Source organism: Schistocerca cancellata, chromosome 5 (genome assembly GCF_023864275.1).
Source record: "Schistocerca cancellata isolate TAMUIC-IGC-003103 chromosome 5, iqSchCanc2.1, whole genome shotgun sequence".
Taxonomy (NCBI): Eukaryota; Metazoa; Arthropoda; class Insecta; order Orthoptera; family Acrididae; genus Schistocerca; species Schistocerca cancellata.
Genome location: NC_064630.1, coordinates 736,755,713 through 736,768,470, shown reverse-complemented (window position 1 = coordinate 736,768,470; position 12,758 = coordinate 736,755,713). Strand labels below are relative to the sequence as shown.

The 12,758-nt window shown below is 43.7% G+C and overlaps 1 pseudogene; it reads left to right on the top strand.

The window, feature by feature from the left end:
- Positions 1–12,164: 12,164 nt before the first annotated feature.
- On the top strand, positions 12,165–12,282 carry LOC126189771 (5S ribosomal RNA; annotated as a pseudogene).
- Positions 12,283–12,758: the final 476 nt, after the last annotated feature.

The window sequence follows — 12,758 nt, the reverse complement described above, 5'->3', positions numbered from 1 at the left end:
CGTGCAATAGGAATTTATTGTTTCCCTGTTATTAGAGTTATATTTTACTTAATTGCTCGACCATCGACACCCAAAAGTCTTTTGCAGAAATATACTGCATTCTCAAAAGTAATCCTACTCATCATTTAGAATCGTTAAGATAGTACCTGCAGATTTTACTTAATAGCAATCTTTCATTTATAAATTCATATGTTACATTAATAATTCGCAATTGCCGAGTGATAGAAACCATTAACCATTCGATTCATGTGTGTATTCTTATTGTATACTGGAGAATCAGCAGTATTTAGCCTTAATGCGGCAACTACGTATCCCAGCCCCTAGACAACGAAACCAGCCAAAATAGTATTGCAACGTTGAGTCGGAGGGTAAGTAGATGAGGGCCACACCACTCAACTTTCATTCTATTATTTGAAAGCCCGCAATTTCATATGAAGCAGGAAATTCGTCATTAGAGACTATGTCTCATTTCAACTCATACTTTTTACAGCGAAACACATTCTATCAAAGTGCTCCCCAAACTGTTTCAAGATGTCAAACAAAATACCTGCCAAACAAAACACTTCTCAAACTACAGTTTTCATCATCATCATCATGACCATCACTCTCAGCACCCTCACCACCACACGAGTGTTGCATACTGTAAAGTGCTGAACTAGTTGGTAGTATATGAGATCTTCCAGCGCAACTGCTTCTTATGCCGTGGTGGTCAAGCTGGAACATGTTCATTACTTTCCCTAAGATTCATGCAAATGAACCTGAATCCGAAATATGCTCGCTCCAGATACTTGCTGCTGGGTATTTTTACTGCGGTTCATGTTTCTGGTGACAGTGTACAGGACCTCCTGTTCTATTTATGTGTACTGATTAGTCTTATTTACATTGAGATCTTCCTCCAGTTCGCTACTGGCATTTTATAGAAAACTTTATCACCTACAAACATTCTATATTCAAACAAATATCCCACACGCCAGTGTATAGTGTATGGCGAGGAGTGCATGACACCAGTACCTCCGATTGCCTTCCAATCACACTCTGACTCACTCATTGAGTAAAATAATGTTATCTATATACATCTGTCTTACACGGTGTAGTCCAGTAACGCTACCACCACTTCAGGGCTGAACACTGCAGTAATTTGTGCTGTATTCCAATATAACTGATTCCAGTCGTAATATGGCAGTAAACTTTCCTGTCAGTATAGCGTGGATCTTCGTAAATTAACACCACATTGAACTTCAGATCTGATGACAATCGTGTAACAACACATGTAATGTTTCAGAGAGTAACCTACATTCATTTATGCACTATGCAATGACAGTCATGTAGATGTTGATGGGAGAGGAAATCCAAAATCTGGAGACAATTGTGCCTCATGGAGCTCGTCTGGAAACAGTTCTGCTTGCTACTCTATTATATTCTTGATGGCTATAGTAACGCTGGACTCTACAGGTGATTCCTGGATATAAATCTTCTGAATGTTTTAAATGTGTGATGAGTTGCTTAAAAATTATGTTCTAGCATAGACATTAGGTCACATTTCTGTTTCGGAAGTATGGTTGGAGTTAAACATTTTGTTACATTGATATCCAATTTTTATCATTCCAAAGTGAATCTACAGCAAAAATAAGTGTTGTGTTAATAAATAATAGCATCACCCATCACCCATCAAAAGAGTCTATATGTTCCTGCATTACTACTGGCTGAGAATCTGTGGTTGTGAATCTGCAACACGTATATGAATTACTATAACACATTTTCCTGTGCTAGAACCCGTATATTTCATCAGAAATTAGAATTATGGTGTGTGGTGATAGGTGTGATTGGTATGTGATAGGTGTTGTGTGAGGTATGTTGAGCGTGTGGTATGCAATTTCTGGTATGTGTTTTGTGTGGTATGTCTTCTGTGGTGTATGGTGTGTCCTGGAGATATGCTGTCTGTAGTGACTTGTGGTGTTTCGTGAGTGTTGTGTTGTGTGTGTAGTGTGGTACTGTGTGTGGCGTGGTCTGTTGTATGTTGTGGTGTTTGTGTGGTATGTGGTGAGCTGTGTTGTTTGTGGAGAGGTGTGACGTGTGTATGGTGTGTTTCGTGTCACACACTCCTACTCTGCTTTTTCTAAGCCTCAAACCTTAGAAAAGCTACTGTGTGTACTCTGTAAGCCTTCAATCAATGGTTGTGGTGTACTTCTTATATCGCGGCTAATTGTTCACTTTCTTATTCCACTTGCAAATGAAGAAATGGGAGAACATTTGTGTACCTCTGTATGTTAGCTGTTCTGTGTCAACTAACTTCGAAGCGTTCATGCATCGTGAACCTCTGTGACTTGTACTCTGAAATACGGGAAGCTATGGAGAGAATCAGTTTATGACAGACTTATTTGAAACCGTTCTCCGATTAAATTGTCAAATATGTGTTGGAACTTAAAGGTAGTGCTCCTGACTTCTGGTCAATATTCATTACAGTTTCCAGACGTTCTCACATGAGAAAAATATTGAATATCTTGACGAATTTATGGTGGCACTTAAGAGTTTCTAGCAAATATCATTTGTCCTTAATCAGAGATACTAATTTTATTGATTTCGGTGCTATATTCGCTATTTTCAAGAGAAAATTCAGTGTTGTTGGAACAACACTCATTTTAAAAGCATAATACTGTAACTATAAAAAGCTCCACACTTCTTTGGGTACAAATTTCGTTTATTTTGGTGCTACATTTGCTATTTTCAACGCAAAATTTAAGGTTGTTGGTACAATATTCGTCATAAGAATGTAACACTACATCTGGAAATAGACGTTACACTTCTTTACGTATACATTTCCTTGATTTTGGTACTATAATCGTTATTTTCAACGCAGAATTCAGGGTCGTCGGAACAACATACGGTTTAAAAACCCAGGAGCTCATCTGGAGACTGTCTTCACACTTCTTGATGAACAAATTTTCATTGACAGTTTTGAGCAAGATGATCAGGAGGTAACAGCGATTTGGTATGTTTGATGATCAAATAGAAAAACCGGTCAATATCGCAGTATGTCTCATTCACTAAAAGACCAGTTTCGGCTCGTTTAAATGGCGTATGGTCAGAATAGTTACCGTTGTGACCACTTGCCTTCAGTTCCAGCCAAATTGAGCTCCTAATCTGTAGATGGCTGTTTAATGGTGCAGAATATTTTAATAAATAGGAGATTACGTGATCCTGACTGTTTCCTCTGATAGAAATTTTCATTGATTTTGGTACTATATCCGATGTTTTCAAAATTATTAAGTTGTCTTACTAAGTGGTGTGAAGTGGGGCACTGTTGTTTACTGCAAAGAAAATATCATAGAAGACATAAGTGTGATCAGTTTTAGAGGTTTGTTGAAGTGACTGTAAAGTAGACATGACAAATGAGATCGAAAATGCTCTAGACTCATAACCACAGTAAACTGCAAGCACACGGTGGCTGATGGGCTGCATTGTGTGGGTCAGTAGTTGGCCGCACCGTGCCACCAGAGTTCGTCAATCACATAACTGCTATGTATTTATGGAGGTGCGCCACTTTCTCCAGTGCAGGTGCCGCATGGGACTGTGTTGTCTTGCTGTGCTGTGAGCTCTCATTTCTAGTCTACTACATGCCGACACATTTTGCTGCTGAAGGCAGTTCAGTGTCTTCGTCGTGAAATGTAGTGTTCACGTAGGTCATCAAGCACTAAAAAAGCACAAAAGAAACTGTCATACATTCCCATCTTATGTGTTTGGCCCAGTTTGCTTGGATAACCGATCGGACTTGAAAAAAAAGTATGTGTCATTCTCAGGCATACCTGATACGTGACAGAGCACAAGAGACAGGAGTTCAGGCAGAACTGTGGTTTAGCTATGTATAATGCAGATTACAGCGTGTTTTAAAAGCTGCACCTATCCCACACCTTCATTTCTCTTGCTGAATTTTGCAAGCATAGTGCCTAACCTTACATTGCACATGTCCTGCCCACACGATATGTGTGCATCACCTCCGACTTTTTACGTCTCCTGCAGAAGGTTTGTGTGTTATAGATCATTTTTAATGTGACAGAATTTTACAATGTGGGTTAAAGCACATGTGCCATTTACATTTCAACTTCCACATTCCATTTTAACTTAGCTCTCACTAAGTTGTGGCTGTAGCAACATCACTTAAATCGTGACGCAGCTTAGAGGAACTGGGGTAGGAAGAAGCAGTGTGCAAGAATTCTATAAGCAAGTATACACCTTTGAGTGAATAGTACCTTGGGAAACTTGTTCTGAGGGGGAAATCTGACAACAAAGCACTCTGTCCTCATATTCTAGGTTCTCCATCTTTAATTCCAGCACGACAATGTACTATCTTAGATTTTTAAATTTCCTGCCAATTTATACTTAGAACAACAGACCTACTCAACAGTGTTGCCAAAAAATTGGGGGGAAACCCAACAACAAAATTCTGCTATGTTGGATTTCCCTACCAAAGTCTGAATTTCCCGCCATTTCATAGATACGGCAACTGGTTTTTGTCAGAAATCTATTAACAGTGTACTTCATCATCAATGATGTCATAGGTAATCTGGCACGAATGCGGTCCCTCTTCAAATGGCCACAGTCTACCTACCCATCTGGTAATCCGTTTTTGTAACGTCACCCTATTTGTCACCTCGATCTTTACCTCATGAGTTCAGTTCTCTCTGCGATACGTCATGATTCTCACGTGAATTCAAGTCTCCACTGTACTTCGAAATCCATCGATCGTTTAAGTTATTTTTAAAGTTATAGCATTACTGTATGTCACTAGCTCATATGGTTAATGGGGGCTTCTGTCAGCTATATGTTCGTAAATTATAGAATATCCCCTTGTGTAACACTGAGCAGTTTTAATTATAGTTGTATCGCCTGTGCAGTTTCCTCAGTCTCTTAATTAATTAGCATCCCCAGCAACCAACGATGTTGATTGCCTTCCACGGTCGGGACTGATAGTTTGCAAACGTTCGCTCAAGAGGCAGAGCCAGTTACTAGGGCCTGAGAATTCTGTGGCGAGATTTACATGCCCTGCCATGCGGCACTTAAGGAAGGAGCAGGTGGGCACGAGTGAAAGATAATAACACATGTGGCATTTAACTAGCAGTACTTAACAGTTACCTAATAAGGCGATTTTCTCCTGGTCAATCCAATAAAAAGAAACTACGGTGATGATTCAGTTCGTTGTAAAATACTTCAATAGTCTACTGACCCACAATTCCGTCTATCATTTTTCTTCATCAAACGAAGCGAATGCCGGAGGAGGAAGAGGTGCCGATGTATGCGTGATCGGTATCGTCACGACGCCCACGCCCTGCCAGACGACGCATGTTACCTTATTTACCAGCGACGAGGATACGACACCAAAATTAAATGCTGACAATGCATTCTTGGGTCCAGGAAGTGACATGAAGAGTTTCTGCGAACACCTTGAGAATCTGGCCATAAAAGGGGTAACACGCCTTTACAAGAACTCAGCAACAGAGTTCCGTTAGCCTCTGCCACGAACAATTTTCCAACATTCTACCTACAGGTGGTGCCCCTGCTACGCCGGAAATCTCAGTTGATGAGCAGACAGAGGTTAATGGAGGATAACGGGAAACCGCCACTGAAATTTTTCCGATGAGAGCCCCTTCGCTTTGCCCAGCTCTAAGTTATCTGCAGCTTCAAGTCCCCTAGATAGATCTCTGGCGGAGAGTGAGGTGGGGTGAGGATTGACCAACACTACAGTAGAAATTATCAATGTATATTGTAAGAAAACTTACTTGTTCATGGACTGCTACAGATGGGAAAAGTTGCCACAGTAGAAAGACATATGAGCGCTTATGACTTGTATATTCTTGGGCTTAGTGAGACTCAAAGAGGAAGGCCATTTCATGGCCCAAGGAGGGAAAACTGTGTAATTTTCAGAGAGTAGTGAAGAAAGCAAGAATGATGGTACGATAATCGTACTTGTAGATATGTACGGCTGTGTTACAGGTTACAGACATCTTAATGACTGGATGGTCTCTATCAAACTGAAAGCTTCTCCGTTTAAACTCAATATCATTCAGGTCAATGCTGCCGCTGCTATAGCACCGGATAAGGAGATAGGTGAGTTCTACAAACAACCAGTCATTAGTAAGATCCCTAACAAATAACGGGAAATAATTCAAGGAAACTAGAGTCCTAAACTGGAGATACTACCCTGGACGCTCATTTGCAGTCTAATTGAGAGAAATGACTGAAGCAGGTTGGTAGTTACTGGATATGTGCACGAGTAACTACGTCACCACGTGTTATACTGTGTTCCAACATGACTCAAGATGACTGTACACTTGGATATCATTTGATGATAGATTTAGAAACCACATTTTCTGCATATTGGTGCGAAGATATTGGAAGACTTCGGTCCTATACTGTAAGGCCTTTCTTGGAGATGACTGTGGAAGAATTCCATGAAAATACGTATTAAGTTCAGATATAAGAAGAATAACGGAGAAAGCCAGCTAAAACTCACAAACAATGAAGCTCTCTTCGGGATTTTGTTGAGCTTGTAAGGCCAATATTGCACAAAAGCAACACAAAACAGGAGCCGAATGAAGGAGTTTGTTTCGTCGTCATTTCCGACACCAGAACGACCTCAAGCGCAAAATATGCTTGATATCACAGTCCAAACTACAGTTAATTGAAGAGACAAGCAATCTGAAGAAAACTGGTTTCCGCACTGCCTAGACTGAACAAAGATTTAAGAACCTGTGCAAAGAATACAGTGGAATTGTAGAAAGGACATATCATATTGCATTAACGGTTCCAGAGATGAGATGGAAGACCATCATAAGCACAGTGCAGTACGTGATTTCTTCAGGAAACTCAACAGCATCTCCGATGAATTTAATACTCTTACCATGATTGTAGACGACGAAAGAGCCAACCCTATCGTAGACGAGGAAGACGTTGTTGCGAGATGGAAACTGCGAAAAGTTTATTCTGTAATTAACAATCATCATCATCGTTTAGGATTGATTATGCCTTTCAGCGTTCAGTCTGGAGCATAGTCCCCCCTATAAAATTCCTCCATGATCTCCTATTCAGTGCTAACTTGGTGCCTCTTCTGATATTAAGCCTATTGCTTCAAAATCATTCTTAACCGAATCCAGGTACCTTCTCCTTGGTCTACCCCGACTCCTCCTACCCTCTACTCCTGAACCGCCGTGCGGGATTAGCCGAGCGGTCTGAGGCGCTGCAGTCATGGACTGTGGGGCTGGTCCCGGCGGAGGTTCGAGTCCTGCCTCGGGCATGGGTGTGTGTGTTTGTCCTTAGGATAATTTAGTTTAAGTAGTGTGTAAGCTTAGGGACTTATGACCTTAGCAGTAAGTCCCATAAGATTTCACACACATTTGAACATTTTTGAACTGCTGAACCCATGAGTTTCTTGGGTAACCTTGCTTCTCCCATGCGTGTAACATGACCCCACCATCTAAATCTGTTCGCCCTGACTTTCTTTGATTTTCTCATTGTGGACACCCTCCAGCCATTGTTCCCATGTACTAGTACCTGCAATCACCCTAGCTACTTTCATATCCGTAACATCAACCTTATTGATAAGGTAACCTGAAGCCACCCAGCTCTCGATGCCATAGAACAAAGTTGGTCGAAAGATTGAGCGGTGCACAGATAACTTAGTCTTGGTACTGACTTCCTTCTTGCAGAAGAGAGTAGATCGTAGCTGAGCGCTCACTGAATTAGCTTTGCTACACCTCGCTTCCAGTTCTTTCACTATGTTGCCATCCTGTAATTAACAACAGCACAGAAAATCAGGGAATTGAGCAACTTACACTGAAACCTACAATCTTGAGCACTGAGGTGGAGAACTCAATTCAACATCTGAGGAATTATAAATTCCTGGTTTAGACGGTATATCTCGGACCCTGATTAAGGTAGTGGGGCAGGAAGGTATTGGCATTCTGCATTCATTGTATAATAGAATATGGGAAACAGGGGAGTGGCCAGAAGGATGGTCCAAGTATCTTCATCCCCTTACACAGTAACACGTTAATCAGGAACTGCTCCAACTATCGAACTATCGCTCTCATCCCCAACGCAGGCAAAATTTTGCTCCATTTCTTGAAACAGCGTTTGCAGACGTATATTCAGCCTCATGTGCCCACAGCACATGCAACATACGACAAGTAACTGAGGAATTGAGAGAGGTCTGTGTTCCTGTTTTTAACTTTGGCTGTGGGAAAGCCTTTGACTGTGCTGTCCGAGAAACGTTGGGGCAAGTGTTTGCAGAGACTGGTGTCCCATCACTGATCAGAAGCCTGTATAGTCATATTCTCGTAGCTGCGAAGACAAGAGCTGACACGCTTGGTTTCTTCAGCGCAACAAAAGATATGAAAGTGGGTTGTGTCCTGTCCGTTCGAATGTACAACATCTATGCCGAATATGTCGTTAGGACCAAAGGCTGAACTAAAGGCATCTCAGTTGGTGAAGGAACTGTTAGCGAACTCCGAGATGATGATGACACCGTGCTTTTGGCCAGCACTAAATATGCACATACTGAGCTACAAACAAAAATATAGGACATTAGTCTATGGAGTGGATTATACATCAATCTCAGCAAGACAAAAGTCGTGATAATTCATCGTGGAGCAGAGGTCCATCTTACAGATCTATTAAAGTCGTGCATTGTTTCATCTATCTTAGGTAAACAATTTGCGACACAGGAGTCGGAAAGCTGCGAAGATGAGAATAGAAGCTGGACCTCGATAGAGCGATTGGCTATGAAGAAATTCACCAAGACCAACAGAAAAGGGCGATAAACAGCATCACGAAGATCGATCTTGTTGAGGCACTCCCGTTTTCCGTCTTCTTTTCTGGTTGAGAAAGTCGCTTAAGGCCAGAGACAAGCAGTGTGTTGATGGATTTGGGCATTGGTACTGGTGCTGGTGCGGATGATGGGCACCGGATGAAGAACAAATGGGTGCATTGTGGAACAATCATTCTTCTCCTGAGAGTCAAAAAATTCACCTGTTCCTTGGCCGTATTGTGATGAGCGATGAGTCGAAACTAGAGAAAATTATCATGGAAGATCGAAAGAAGGAAAGAGGGCAAGGGGAAGAGCAGCAAGCAGGTGCATGGATCACATAAAAAGATCTCCGGTCTACCGCTTCACCAGGCTCTAGAGGAAACTTGTAACGGTCCAGGATGAAGACACTTGGTTCACAGGACCACGACGTTTAGCAATAAGTACAACGACTTGAGGTGATGAGCGCTTTCTTTGCTGCCATCGTACCGCACGTGTGGCAGCAGCCTTGGCGTACTTGTCGCTGTGTATCAGCGCCTTCGTGGAAGAACTAGCAGGTCCAATCTAGAACCACGCCTAAACTACTCACGTGATTTCCGCATTGGGGAACTTGATGTAGTCTTGAATAGCGAAAGGTAAATAAAGTTGCAGGCCTTGATGGCGTATATCCAGAGATTCTTAAAGCTGTCAGACCTAAAACAAAATTGTGGTTCGTGAATTTTGCAGCGATATTCTGGGAACTGAAAATTACCAAACCTTTTCTAACAGGCGAATATAATTGCCATCCTAGAACCAAGCCAAGACGAAAACGGTGCTGCTTACTATCGACCTGTATCTCTGCTCAGCATGTCCTATAAATTAGTGGAAAGGCTTACTCTAAATCGTATCTAAGAACGTATTTATCAAACCACCGCTGTCGAACAAGGTCGCTTTAGGAAACATCTGAGCTCCTGCGACCAGGTCTTAACATTGACAACTCTAGTACGAGCTGAATTTCAGGGAGGCCTCAAACCAGGATCAGGTTTTGTGGATCTTACGCGGCTTATGACACTGTCTGAAGGGAGGGATTGATGTTGAAGCTTACTGAAAGCATCCCAGCCGACATCTGGCGTTTCTAATTAACAACATGTCTTTTGACAGGCACTTTGACGTGTTCCCGAACGTACAAGCTAGCAGATGGAGAACTATAAATAATGGCCTGCCTCATGAATCAGTTCTCGCCTCCAACCTGTTTAACCAGTATATCTGTGAAATATCAGACACAGCCTCTATCAAAATTCAGTATGCAGATGACCTAGCATTAGTCTCCCACGGTAAAGACCTGATACACTGTGAGAGTGTGCTGACAAGTAATCTGATGTAATTGAATGAATCTCCCATATATGGAAACTTAGACTAACCAAAATAAAACTGAGGTTACTGAATTCCACCTAAGCATAAAAAATCCCAAAGGAATTTACATGAGACTGTCCATGGAATGGAGGTACCACATAACTACAATCCAGCATGTCTAGGAATCACTTTGGACCGGTTCTTTACAGCCGGCCAGTATGGCCGAGCGGTTCTAGACGTTGCAGTCTGGAACCGCGCGACCGCTACAGTCGCAGGTTCGAATCCTGCCTCGGGCACGGATATGTGTGATGTCCTTAGGTTAGTTAGGTTTAAGTAGTTCTAAGTTCTATGGGACTGATGACCTTAGAAGTTAAGTCCCATAGTGCTCAGAGCCATTTGAACCAACCGGTTATTTACATTCAAACAACAGTGCATCACCTTGAGAAACTTATCTCAAGGGAAAAATTCACTTCACAAGACTGCTGGGGTTGCGGATGTCAATACTGAAGCCTCTGTTGTACTCGCTCTTGTATACTCTGCTGGAGAATATTGTGCTTTTGTGTGAAGAACAGTCCCCACACAACGAAGATTGATGTGCAGCTCAATGAAGCCATGAGAGTTGATACAGGTACTGTCACATCAAATGCCAGTCAGTGGCTGCCTGTCTTAGCTAATATTGCTCCACAAGATGTCAGGAGTAAAACACCTAAGACAGACTTGCTCAAAAAGATTACTTCTCATAAGGACAGTCCCTCGTATGATGCACTAAAAGATCTACCGAGAACTCCTCTGAAATCACGCGAACAACCTTGGATTGGTTTAGAAAGTATCGGTTCTTGCGATGTGATCTCCAAATGGCGACAGCGCTGGAACGAACTTTTCTCCAACAACACTCATCTAGTTCAAGATCCAGCAAAGAAGGTCGATTGATTCGAAATAGCACGCCAAATCTGGTCGAGACTGAACCACATTAGGACTGGCCAAGGAAGATATGGTTACATCTTAAAGAAGTGGGGGTTCCGTCCATATGCTGGCTGCGACTGTAGAGTGGAAGAGCAAACAATAGCTGACCTTGTTAAGGTGAGCCCACTTCGAATATTTGACGGTGATCCGAGGACTTTGCGTCAAGTGACCCAAAGTATTCTTGACTGGTTGTCATTCCCGCTCATGCTGCCTGGAGAGGTACGCATCGCTGTTGTCGCTGTTGCAGGTTGAGATGTTGGGACGCGGAAGGGGACGCAAAGCTCCAGCCCTAGCGGAGTTGCTACTCACGCTAGCAGGGACGTCCGGCAACAGGAAGAAGAAGACTGCAGCGCAGTGCTTTCGCTGCCAAAAGCTCGGCCATGTCGCCAAGCACTGCAGCGGCGCAATCGCGTGTTTGAAGTGTGCGCAAACACTTGACTGCAAGAAGGAGAAGGATACCCCTTGTACCTGCGTCAACTGTGGCGGCGCACACACGCGCGAACGCCCGTTCCTGCGCCTACGAGAGGAATTGGCGCGGACCGGACAAGAAGAAGACGCAGAAGCAAGTGGCCACCACACACGAAGAGGTGCTCTCTTGTACAGAAGACGTCAGGCGTCTAAAGGACGCTGTACAAGAAGCCATGTCCGCCTTCAAATCCGCCATGGCGGAAGAGAGGGCGGCCATTTTGGCGGAACTAGGCGAGGCCCGGCGTCAGATTGCTGTGCTGAGCCGGCCGAAGTGGCCGTGCGGTTCTAGGCGCTGCAGTCTGGAACCGCGAGACAGTTACGGTCGCAGGTTCGAATCCTGCCTCGGGCATGGATGTGTGTGACGTCCTTAGGTTAGTTAGGTTTAACTAGTTCTAAGTTCTAGGGGACTAATGATCCCAGAAGTTGAGTCCCATAGTGCTCAGAGCCATTTGAACCATTTTTTTGCTTTGCTGACGCAGGAACTTTATTCAGCCAAAGAAGACTCCGCCACAAGAGCAGACACCGCCAACCAGACGACTCCTGCACGAGAGAAGGAGTTCGCAACGGTGACCACGCAAATCGATGAGCCTGCCGAAGGGGAATGGGCAACGGCCTTGCCGCAGTGGATACACCGGTTCCCGTCAGATCACCGAAGTTAAGCGCTGTCGGGCGTGGCCGGCACTTGGATGGGTGACCATCCGGGCCGACATGCGCTGTTGCCATTATTGGGGTGCACTCAGCCTCGTGATGCCAATTGAGGAGTTACTCGACAGAATAGCAGCGGCTCCGGTCAAATAAAACCATCAAAACAACCGGGAGAGCGGTGTGCTGACCACACGCCCCTCCTATCCGCATCCTCAGTGAGGATGACACGGCGGTCGGATGGTCCGGATGGGCCACTTGTGGCCTGAAGACGGAGTGCTTGCCGAAGGGGAGGCGACACAGTAAAAGGACACCGAAGCAGCTTCAAGATGAAGAAGAGTGGGAAGAAGTACCATTCCTCACGCTTCCGGACATGTACAGCGCAAGTGCTGTAATGAAGAAGGTTGCTAGTTCGCTTCGCGACGGTACATAACATCACCACGGAAATCCCTGTACTTTTGTCCCACCAAACCATCCAAAACCGTCACTCCCACATCAGGGACCTGGCTATCCACAAAGCCTTGCTGGACTTTCCAGGGAGAATTATGAGCTCATT